This window comes from Paramacrobiotus metropolitanus, unplaced genomic scaffold, assembly GCF_019649055.1.
Source record: "Paramacrobiotus metropolitanus isolate TYO unplaced genomic scaffold, Prichtersi_v1.0 Parri_scaffold0000015, whole genome shotgun sequence".
Taxonomy (NCBI): domain Eukaryota; kingdom Metazoa; phylum Tardigrada; class Eutardigrada; order Parachela; family Macrobiotidae; genus Paramacrobiotus; species Paramacrobiotus metropolitanus.
The window spans coordinates 1,688,620-1,701,170 of NW_026570235.1; the positions used below are offsets into that span (position 1 = coordinate 1,688,620).

At 41.7% G+C, this 12,551-nt stretch overlaps 2 long non-coding RNA genes across 2 annotated transcripts; both read left to right on the forward strand.

The window, feature by feature from the left end:
* Positions 1-62: 62 nt before the first annotated feature.
* LOC129585118 (uncharacterized) lies at positions 63-1,117 on the forward strand. Its single transcript, XR_008689969.1, has 3 exons — positions 63-172; positions 226-500; positions 817-1,117. It is a non-coding gene; the product is annotated as an uncharacterized LOC129585118 (long non-coding RNA).
* Positions 1,118-3,592: 2,475 nt separating this feature from the next.
* LOC129585117 (uncharacterized) lies at positions 3,593-5,826 on the forward strand. The gene is made up of 3 exons (XR_008689968.1): positions 3,593-4,104; positions 4,183-4,376; positions 4,481-5,826. It is a non-coding gene; the product is annotated as an uncharacterized LOC129585117 (long non-coding RNA).
* The last annotated feature ends 6,725 nt before the right edge of the window (positions 5,827-12,551 follow it).

The following is a 12,551-nucleotide window of genomic DNA, read 5'->3' on the forward strand; positions in this document are numbered from 1 at the left end:
AAAATATTCATTAATTATATCTGTTACAGCCTGATGTTATAAATTTTTTGTTTGGGGACGGTAGGATTTGCCCTTTACTACGCAGGGCATAGTTCCGGACATCATAGTGAATCCTCATGCCATACCTTCGCGAATGACGATTGGGTACTTAATGGAAACTTTTTCTGGAAAGGTGCGGTGGAAAAACAGTTTTGCCAAATAAAAAAAATTGAAAGATGGTCGTAGGCGGCGTGCGCGTTGGGGCTACCTTTCGGAGATGCCACCCCCTTCACCAAAGTGGAAACCATGCGGTCATGCATCGCAGACCTAAAGGCCCCCAAGTATCACCACATGGGAACGGAGTCCTCTACAACTGTTTTACGGGAGCCAAGTTAAATTCTCCTGTTTATTGGCTGCACGTATTACATCCGGCTGAAGCACCTATTGGAAGACAAGATGTTTTCGAGAGCCAGAGGATCGATGGTTCTGCTGACCCGTCAACCGCACGAAGGACGTGCAAGGTCCGCAAAAAAATCCGTAAAACTTTTTTATCGCACATTGCTTCTGTGCATCTAATTTCTTTAATTCCACTGAATTGGTTTTCAAGCAGTCTTTTATGTACGCTGTGTTATGGGAAGTATCTTAATTAAAAGTTAGAAAAGTAATATGTTTAGACTTCGGTAGATCTGTTTTGGTGGGAAAACGGCTGCAAAGTTCGCCCGTTCAGCACTTACCATTAATACATAAGTGCGAACCGGAAATGGTAGTGGATTATCATCATCCAGAAACAGCCATAAAAATCTGATCGCCACGTAATTACGAGTATCTTAATTACAGGGGTGGAGGTTCACAATCAGGAGAAATGGAGAGGGACTGTTTAATAAGCCACGGAGCGGCATTAAATTTTACGAGAACAGTTATTTGAAGTATCGGACGCGTATCGGGTGCACTTGTCTGTCTGTCGATCTGTCCAGCGCTTGATTGAGATAATAATAATAGTTTTATTCAAAAGAGCAATGTCTAATAATTATTGTCTCTAGTTATATTAACCAGTTTGTGTAAAAAGATTTCAGTTTTTTCTGAATTATTGTATAAGAACGGGCGGAGTTGAATGATGTCCTGGAAACAAAATTGTAATCTCCCGTGTTTCAAATTAAAAAAGTAGATATTCAACTAAGTATATTGACGTATTGCTGTTTATCAAGTTACTGTTTTGGAAATAGGGATTTTTCCTAGTTTTTTTCACTGCAAAAAAAAACGAAATTCTAGTGGCCCTATCTGGCCAAAGAGCGAAAGATTTGATACGGAGTGTGTACTCCCGAAATTTGATCCTCATGAAACGCTGTATCAGATTTTCTGAATACAGTTTACAGTTTTCAAACCACCGATTCGAAAGCAGTCCTCGTTCAAATTCGTGTTTGGAAGTGCAACCACCCACCTAAATTTACCAGTTGAACTGGACTTTTTCGTTGAACCGTGACCCTGTCATGAACCAAAAAATTGTAACTAAAATACTTAAAAAGTAGAGTAAAGAACCAGCAGTTTTTTCGAAAAGCCAAAACGTTAGCTTGGTGCATTATTTATCCAGCGCATGCAGCAGGCCAACAATTTTTTTCGGAGTTGAAAGAAGAAGACTTTCTCCAGATAAAACAATTAAAAAATTTAAAATATTACGCATGGGGACGAAACTTTTAACTTTGCGAACTGGGACACTAAAACATTGGATACGACTTCACTTGGCAGTTGGCACAATTGTTAACGAGGAACGCATTTCGAAATTCGAATTCGAAATTTAATTTAATTTTTCGAAAAACATTTTAATGATTTTATTGTTTTTAGTAGCTAATGAAATTGTCTATCGAACAAATCTACGCAGTTCACAGTATAGATATGTCAATATTATTCACAATTAACAGTTAACTATGTAATCAATCAATAATTACTTAATCAAAAGCGAAGAGGGCCATTTTGCTCGGCCACCCGGTATATGAAGATTCTGTGTCGATATCCGGATCTCGGTTTTCCGGTATCTGTTCTTTTCCTGGTTTTTTTTATATTTTTATGCTGTATTAGATCAAATTAGATAACCACGGTGGCCCAGATTTGTATTGTCATGACTCGTGTCATTGGTTCATGTTTTTCTTGGTTTTGTAATCATTACATATTAGTTTGTTGCGATCTTCCGTTGCAAACCATTTGTTAAGATAACATCGTTTCTCCGTGATGGTGCCCGAGGGGGGGGTACTGGGGGAGGGGGGTGTTTATCCCCTTGAACCCTTCCGGAAAAAATATTCCAGGGTAAAAATTAGAAAATTTCAAGTAGCGCTACGGCGCCATTGTTCTACCGCCAGGGAAAAATGATGGCGCTGGGTGCTCTAACGAATTATCGTCTCTGTGGTTTTTGAAGTTAGATAATCGGCAATGGAAGTTTCTTCCTGCTGTGTGCAGGAAAAAAAAGCAGGGAAATGCGAGGACTGAAAGTTAAAAAGTCGGACATATAAAGAAAGAAAAAGATGGATTAAAAAGATGGATGATGGAAACAGATGGAGAGAAAAAGATGCATTATTACTAGTAACGGACAAACTTGTACTGTAGTGACAAAACACAATTTAATGTCCATAATGGAAACTAGCCGGAAACGACTACCGATCACTTCGGCCGTTTTCATTTCGGCCGCGCTTATTTCCGCCAAAGATTTTCGGCCGGCACTCACTTCGGCCGCCATTCACTTCGGCCGTCATTCATTTCGGCCGCAATTTACTTCGGCCACAGCACATTTTGGCGGAAATAGGGTTTTCCAAAACATTTAATATGCACCGTGTAACTACAGAGTAGCTAAGTCCTTACGCGCAAAAAATTGATCAGTTTCTATTTACTTTTGCACACAAAATTTGCTTGAGCAGTTTTTGAAGTTTTACTGTCACCATCATGTCTCATATTCCCGATTGTTCTGACTAACACCTCGTCGACCGCCATAACGCCGATGACGCGAAGCCACGAAGTCTGCCGTCACGGGAGATTACTAAAAACCTAACTTTACGACATCTAAGAAAGCACAAAAAACGAAAACAGTCTTCATAATTATCTTAAGGAACCGAAAGATAACCTAAGAATGCCTATGAAAACATAAGAAAATCGATATAAAGAAAAGAAACCATGACAAATCTAAGAAATAATAAGAAACCAAAGAGAACTAAGGAAACCTAAGAAACCTAAGAAGCCTAAAAACCCATAACAAATCTAAGAAAACCACAGAAAACCTAAGAAAACCTAAGAAAACTAAACAAACCGAACCTAAGAAACCTAAGAAACCTCAGAAAACCTAAGAAACCTAAGAAAACCTACAAAACATCACAAAAGACGTAAGAAACCTTAAAACCCTAACAAAACATAAAAAACCTAAGAAAACCTCGAAAATGGAGGAAACCCAAGAAAAGCTATGATGGCCGAAACGTCCAGTTGCCGAAATGAGCGTTGGCCGAACTGAGTGTTGGCCGAAGTGAGCCACGGCCGAAATGAACGTCGGCCGAAGTGAACCTGTGCGGCCGAAATGTAGCGCGGCCGAAGTGATCGGACGCGGATGGGACTAGTGTGTGTGTCATGCTGTAGCTGTAGAAGTGCTAATAACTAATAATATCGATCGCTTTCACGCTTCCGAAGGATTAAAGTGCTTACCAGTGCAGGCTAGCACGATGCTCTGACCGTAGTGCCTGGGACTGCTTGCTAAAGGCCTACTCTTCATAGTCAGAGATTCAGAGGGTCAGATGAGATCTGGCAGGCTTTTCCGGCTTGCGAACGAATTTTATTACCATCAGTTGTATATAAGGCGCCATTGTTCAGTGCTGCTGTGAAATGGAACTGAGTTTGTAAATTTTGGAACGTGTTCCACTCGCACTCCCTGGTCAGTACAGTTTACAAGGCGCCAAACCATGATATTCTTTTAAAGAAATTTTTTTCATATCCTTGCTGCGTTCGATGCAATTTATATCAAGACCATACTTATCAGAAACCATTTTACTCGCTTCTTTTGATGTGCTTGATATCACACTCGGAAAGCGTATTCCTCTTCTGTGTTGTTCCTCAGCTAAAAGGCAAACCAAAAAATGGCCAAATCGTGTATGAAATGTAAGTTTAGCTGGCTTGCCACATTTGACCACAATTTAATTATAAGTACTGTGTGCCTCCGTACCCCTTTGTTTATAGCTGAGAGCTGCGGCGCTTATCCGGATTGTCAGGAACTTGTATACCACAAAATTCAGCCCATATATAAACAAGTGTACCTGCACTTCGTTCTCTCTACGGTGCGATTCATCCTGGAATGTGTTCCTTTTGCGTGGAAAGCTTACGAAACTTTGAAAACTGATCAAGGAAAGTTGATCGCGCATGTTACTTCAGCGGTAGGCGATCAGAGTGAAATTATTAATTCAATTATTTATGCAATTCAATTTTTAATACGTAACGTGAAAAACTCATTGGCTGTAAACAATTTTCCAACTTTCAGAAAAATGTGAGCTCTAGTACGCAACCTATCCGCTCTCACTGGAATCTTTGGACTATATCGGCAGCTATGTGGATTGTGCTCACCCTCCTTTGGTCGATTTGTATTTTGCAGTGGCTTTTATTAAGAAAGATTGAACAATGGCATCCGGGCGCAGGGAAGGCACAGTTAAGCAGAGTCATTTTGTCCCTTGTTTCACTCTACCGGTCGTTTGAAGTTATGGCAGTAATAAATTGCTTCGGTCTATCGTTTCCTGTGGCATGGAGCATCGTAACTTGGAAGGAATTTTTAAACGGGTGCCCGATTACGGCGAGTCGGAGCATCGATCCAGTTATTGGTTTGCTTATCACGCCATGGACCGTGTTGGCTGTTGCAACCATCTTTATTGGCTACTATTGCTCGTCAAAAATGTCAGTTTTGGCGAATATGCTAATACAGCGAGGCGTCCAAATTTCGCAAAGTCATGAAACATCTCGACCTCTTGGAAATTAAGTCAGAGTTAACATTAGCCAACCACATGTTCGGTAAAAAGCTTATACGTTGCCCTCGCAGCAATATTTCTTTCCTAGTGTTCACTGATTGTAGTTGCCGGTGGTCATCTTTGGCTGCTCCTTTGTTTGGTAAAATTTACATATATTATCATAAAATTATTGTTTATATGCGATTTCAACAACAGACTTGTCTCTGCTTCGCTTTACTACAAGTTGTCACAATACCCTGCCCTACTTTCCCAATTTTTTTTTCAGGTCTCAGCTATTGATAACGTATTAAACATTAATAATTATCTTATTAAACATGGAACGTTATCTTATTAATTATCCTAATAAACATTTTTGTTTTATTAAACATGGAACGTCAAGGCTTCAGCTGTCAATAATCTTTTTGATATCAGAATTCATAAGAACGCATCGTGAGAACTGAAAGGCTCGCTGAATGAGCCACCATTAACGGAAGATATCTGCGGTGCATGTCATTAAAAATTTATACTATCACCAAACTTTGCTTTCGCGTACTTCTACACACTTCTGCGCATAGCCAACAACCATAACTTTCGAACTCAATGTGGCGCCCACAAGCGGTTTTCATGCTAGTGCATACAAAATCACAAATCTTTTGGCAAAGACAATATCGTGGAATACACAATATCGTGGAAAATGCAAAACCGTGTTCGGGGGTGCACGAAAGATACATTTTCGTGTTAGTACACGATTTTGGTGCCATGCTTTAAATCATTGCCCTATATATATATGTATCATTTCTTTAATGGTTATCTACATCCGTAACCACGTATACACGATTGATAATGTAGCCAATGTTTGGGCGAACGGCTGAACCGATTTCGACGCGGCCAAACAATAACTGAAAACATTCAGGTACTTAACTTCCTTTGAAAAATCAGAAATCCGGCAACAGCGTGTTTACGGTTTATAGCTCGTAAACCCGTATCTTATAATATATATTTGCCTCGACGTTAATATATAACAATGATAACCATTGCCATTCATTGTACCCCCATTGTTGTACAGGCGGAACCGATCTTTCGATCCTTCAAACACCTAACGGGCGGCCACCTCGGGGGAGGCGGCCAAGTGGCAGGCGATACAACAGGAATAATGCCGTAAAAGAAAATGATATGTGAAAAGAAATAAACCTGGTCACAAGCATCGCCGGGGCGGAAATGGGTCCGCCTGTGGCGCACTCGTTGCGTAAATTTACTTGCACACTGCACAGCCCGAGTGTAGTCCCTGCGTACTCATATCTGTTAACATTGACATTTGACAACAAAAGTTGTTTTTATTCCGCTACTTAAATTTTTTTCCTTATTTGTTGGTATTTCGTAAGCGCAAGTGATAAGTTACAAGTGGACCAGTGGCCATTATTGTACAGTGGGTTTTACACTAGAACTTGGTTGGGGAACTGACAATTTCGGATCGCTTAACAATTTCTGTTCAAACCACTGTTTTTAAGTCATTCCTGCCAATAATGAGTAAGGACGTCGCACAAAAGCGCGGACGTGGTCCTGTCCGGTCGAAAGATACTTACTTTTAAGATTTTTCTTACAGTATGAGAAAGAGACTTATTTAAAGTTTAAACTGTAAAAAGCCAACCTGTCGTATTCCAGAAATCCTGACGGTTCGATTTCCAAAAATTAGTCACAAATTAGTAAACAATTAGTAAACGTTATGACCTTTCATGTTCTAACAAATTGGAAGAGCCACGCTGAGCAGCACCATGCTAGTATTCTTCCGTCCGTAATCGTACTTCCGGAAACGAAGTGCGCTTCAACAGTAAATCTCCTATCCTAACAATAGAAGATAAATGAAGTGCGCATATTTATAACGTACACTTTATTCTAAATACTACCGCCTACGAGCAGGCTGTAAATGTCGGTTGGGCGCAGTTGGGCGCATATTTATAACATACACCTGACTCTAAATGCTATTTCCTACGAGCTGGCAGTAAGTGTTGGTTGGGCGCAGTTGGGCGCATACTTATAACACACACCTGACTCTAACTGCACCCTCCTACGAGCTGGCAGTAACTGTTGGTTGGGCGCAATTGGGCGCAGACTTATAACACACACCTGACTCTAACTGCACCCTCCTGCGAGCTGGCAGTAACTGTTGGTTGGGCGCAGTTGGGCGCATATTTTAAAATTTACACATTTTAATTTTTAATTTTACTTTCGCTTATTGTTACCACACATCAGCTGACTTTCAGTTTCTGTAATCGGTATGACTCCCGATCAGGATAGCATAATACAACTGTTCTTTTCGTTAAGACCGTTTTGTTCTAATGCATATTTTGTACTCGTACCACGATAATTATTAAAGGTTCTCAGCTACCAGTAAGTTGTTACTTGAACTCAGTAGGTCGCATATTTATAAAATATTATGATCTACTCAAACTTGAAAACAAAGAAATTGGCTTATTTATTTCGTCCTTTATTTATTGGTAACTTTAAAAGTTAATTACTACAAAACCAATACAAAGTAACAAAATAATAGTGTATTTCAATATAAGAAAAATACTAAGATACAAACTTTATAAGTATTAAACGAGTAATTCAACATAATTACATCACATAGATAATAATACTGCACCACCACTATCAGATAATAATACCACAGATAGCTATATATGCACTTAGAAAAAATGGTACAATGGCGGTAATAAATTGATGAATCACTCAAATAACAACAACAAAAATGAAAACAATTGGTCCATCTCAAAGTAAAACCAACGGTTCATGCAATTCCATTCATTTATTTCGTTTCTTCGGAGTTTCTGTATAAACAAATAAATGGTAAATAAATGAATTTTAAAAAAAATAAATTTTAAATTAATAATTATATTTAAATTTTTGCCAACAGATCGTTTGCTGGATTCAGGCTGCAATACGGTTGTATTGTCGTTAGTGACAACAATATCCATAGCACTTCCTGGAATTTCGTCTATCAAAATAAAACTTCATTATTAAAAACCATAAAATCATGTTCTCCAAATTTTTCAGTACATTATACGCACCATATACTATACAATAAACCATACGGAACACTACATCCACTTCTTTCTTCAATTTGATTTTATCAACTACAATATCTACACAACATAACTCCATAATGCCAAATAAATTTCTTATAATGCCACTTATTCTTTCTATATTTTTACCACAGTATCCTTTTCCATATTTTCCGTAATATATTTTCTATTTTCCTTCATATATTCCATATTTTCCTTTACATAATATCTTTCATCATTTATTAACACAAATATTATTTCTACCACCCTATTAATCCACTCACTATACCTTAAGATGATTTTCATTTTAACTTCCGCCTATCCAAATCACTCATTTCCAACTTTTTTGACAGTCTAAAACTAAATGATGATATAACATTTAAATAAATCCTTCGTAGAATCAAATCAATTCCCTTTCTTAAATCGTACCGAAAGTCCTCTAAGTTCAGCGCCAATGCAAAAATGTATCGGTGTTCGTTACGAAAGGTTGTTACCAAAGGTCATTACGAAAATGTTCCTAGCTCGTTATATTTGTAGGTTAAATTATCGATAATGTTAATACTAAAAGTGCTACTGGTAGCACGTTAAAAATTATTTATCTTTCACACAAGCGAAAAGCTGCTGCGCTCCGGTCTGCCAATGCACACCTAGTTTTCCTACTTTATAAACGTACTCTCAACAGCAACTACACACCAAACATCCGAATATACAGATATACTGTATAAAATTGCAAGAAAAAATTAACTAACCTCCTTAAATCTAACCTTCTTCACACTAACCTCCTTAAAACTCTCCTTTTAAACCACACTGCCATAAAGTCAAAAGCTAACCGATACTCTATTTATTCCTTAATATCTCTTAATCTATTTTACTTAAGAAACCAAATACATTAAAAAAGTAACAATAATTAAAAAAAATTTCACTATAAACAAATATTCCTTACTTGTTACAAATCTGCCAAAATCCCTTCAAACACCTCTTCCCAGGCACTCCAAATCACTCTCCACCTTACTACAACAACCTTGACTATCAAACTATCAAATAAGATCTTACAACACAATCCACACAACAAACTTCTCACAACTTCCCTTAACCAACTAAATTTCCACCGCACTCCGATTTCCTTTTATATACCCACAGCACACTATGCTTCACAAAACCACCAATCACCAGCAAATACCTACCTCCCCCATCCGATAACTTCCAATCCAAAATCATTTTGTCAGAGAACTTGAAAAGCGGCCTCATTTATATCGAAACACTCAACCCGAAAATCGTCCTTGACAGGACACATATGGCTAAACTACTGCTTCTACAAAAAAGACTACCCTTACAAATTCTGCACAACAGAGCCATATGGTCTCGGGTGCTAAACACCCTCTGTCGCAGTGGCAACCCCACCGCCTGCCGGAAAAATCTGGTAAAGTATGTGGAGGCGATCGGAAAACAGTCGCGATAATCCGATCTACTATCCAGGCATTCGGGCCGGTCGCCGGTTGCCACGAATGCTCCCTACTGATTTAACTATGATACAGCCTGCCGGCGCCGTTTACTGTACTTTATGTACTTAATCTGGCTGCCTTCCCAGGGACCCGTCACCGGAATCGCGTGAACGGATGCAACTTCAGCGCTTTATACTGTAATGCCTGGATAACATACATAATTACATACGTTTTCCTATACTTAAGACCAGTTGGAAATATTTTTGAACAGAACGCTCTAAAGAATTAAAATTTGGGATAAGTTTGTCTGAGAAATACGGATTATTTTGAGACCAGGCTTGACTTAAACCGGCCACGCGTCGACGAATCCATAAAAAACGAGTTAATTATTACGCTTTGGACGGTAAGACTGTATGAATATTAGTAACGGTAGCGTTAGCGCGTTGACCAGTTGTGTGTGAGACTGTGAGGTAATGCGTTGAGTAATGTAACAGGCAAGCGCGAGGAGATCACGAGTGCACTTTATTGACAAATAAAGGGGGAACAATGCTGCGTAAATAGCAGGAAAGCAAGAACAAAGCACTGATGGCTAAGCAAGTGAATGCTAGAAGAGGCTCTTGAGCGTCCGTCAAGGCGTGTAAGAAGCAACTGGCGGCAGCACGTGCTGTGTGCCATCAGCTGTGTGATGATGCGCAGACTGGACTCTATCCAACGCGAGCGTATGAACGCTGAGTCATACTGCGAGAGAGGGACGAGAGAGCAAGTATGCTCAGTGTGTGCGCCGCGTATATCCGCTTCAGCGGATATGAGTGCAGTGCAGCAGCACACGTACTTACAGCGAGAGAGGCGATAACGGCAAGCATGAGTGCAAGTACGTCCAGTGTGGACCGTACGCACCAGGCGCAGTCGTGGGCCTCTGACATGCCTCTGGGCGGGAATCCGAGCTCCTGCGAAGGATGCTCCGACTCGGTACCGCACCAGTACCGCACAACTCTCCGGTCGGACCCAATGTGGGGTCGCTGGTACGCGTCCTCGGGCAGTGGGAGTCCGGAGTCTGGTTGACCGTCCCTTCTTCACTTCCAGACCCATGAGTGGAGACCACTCACGGCCGAGAAATCCGGAAGCCGCTCGGGCGTTTCGTTGGACCGGTGATGCATCTGTTGGCTGGCTTCTTGCTTCTGTTGGCCTCGGAGACCAGTGTAAAAAAAAAGAAAAATGTATTGAAAGTTTATGCAGCGCGATAGGTAATATGAATAAAGTTTAATCACAATTCCAGTGAGCAAAAGGGGTTACGTACAAAACAGATCCGTTAAAGAGATCGAACTAGAAAAGTACAATTCCGTTTGTTAGGAAAAAATGCTAAAAAATGCAAAAATCTGTCCGGGGGTCCTATTCCGACGAGGATGACGTCCACGGGGCAGTTGAGTCTCCACGGGGTCTCCTGTCCACCTTCATCCGGTAAGTTGGGTCCGGGGCGTCGGTTCCCGAGTTACCCGTCGTAACCGGTTACATTCGCCGAGGTCGGATAAGCACGGCTAAACACTTACTACCGACTCGTATCCTTCCATTAGGGATAGAGAGGCACTGTTGCAGTTGCAAATGCCGAGACATCCTCTCTGAATGGGGAATAGGACCGAGGTCGGTTTGACCAAGGGCGGCCTACCGGTAAGTCGACCGGCGGCTAGGGGAAATTCGGTTATGTCCCGAATTGCTAAAGTCCAGGTCGGAAAAAGCTGTATGTAAATCATGCGGCCTGTGTGGTCGTCATGTACAGCAGTTCCGTTCAAAAAGTGGTCGGTTACAACCGTTCAATCTGCTACCACGAGCCTGGTTTAGGGTAATCCGAGTCGGACTGGCTCGAAGGTCCGATGGGAATTCATGGGTTTCCGCGATGGAAGTGTCTAGTTGACTTCCATCCAGTATACTTCATTGTTATCCGACCTTCTGTCATGCTATCCGTCTAGACAACTTCCTTCAAGTCGAATTCGTCCACCGCAGACGGCTGTCGATCTTCTTCCGTCATGTTGACTGGAGTTCCGACTTCCGACTTGTAGTCGGTTATAGTCGACTTCGGGAGGTCGGATGAACTGTGTTTCCATCCGTCCGAAGGTCGGATTTATCCGTTAAGAGGTCGGTTCTCGACTTTCCAAATGCCTTTGCCGACTTGTTGTCGTATCCTTCCGACTTCTGTATGGTCGCTTCCGACCTCGACTTGAGGTCGGTTATCCGTGTCAATGTTCCAAGGTCGGCTGTTTTCCGACTTCCTCAGGTCGGATACTTTGTGTCTATCTCCTACTTCTAGTTGGTTTTCCGAGCTGTTGTCGCTTACTTCCGACCTCCATTTGCTGACTTCCGACTTCCGTTCCGAGTCGGTCTAGACGACTTGCACCGTTACGCCCATGTGGGGCTAGGCGGCACCTGTCGAATTGACTTGATCCGATGAGCTCTCTGCATCCGGCTACAGTCGACCGGGTCTCCGTTGTCAGGATGTCCTTTGGTCAGTTCGGACTGGCAGAAAGACATTCGGCAACATGACTCCGTTTCTCCCTGACATGGGCTCTAAGTCGGATCCGAGCTACTGTAAGCTGATCATGCCTCCGGGCAGCCAAGTCGTGTGAGGTAGTTCTCCTTGGCATCTGTTGGCCGAGTGACTGGCTTTTCGTCATGCAGTTGTGCTCGCTCACAACACTAAGGGTCTTTGTGGCCCTGGTTGCTGAGTCGAACTCTTTGGTTTTAAGCTTCATGCACATGCAAGTCCCTGAGGTCGTCAGATCCAATTCTTCCATTTTGTTTTGCCGCGAACCTGAGACGCCTAGCCGCTTCTGTTGGGGGTAGACAACTCCACGGGGAAATTTTTCTTTGCCGCTGACGAAGACTGACTGGCCGGTGCTGTTGCGAGCAGGTGGTCAACGTCATCGGGGTTCGTTAAACGGGGGTGCAGATCGAGTATTCTAACTCTGTCTGCCTAGGATGTTCCATTGAAGACATGGGGAAGCAGGTCGCGGCGGAGTCGTTGGTACACCAGTATCCCAATCACCGTCGCTGTTCCTCTTCAGGGAATGGCAGCACGTTCGAGACGCGCGTAGTCGTGGTCACCGGTGAGTCGGCTG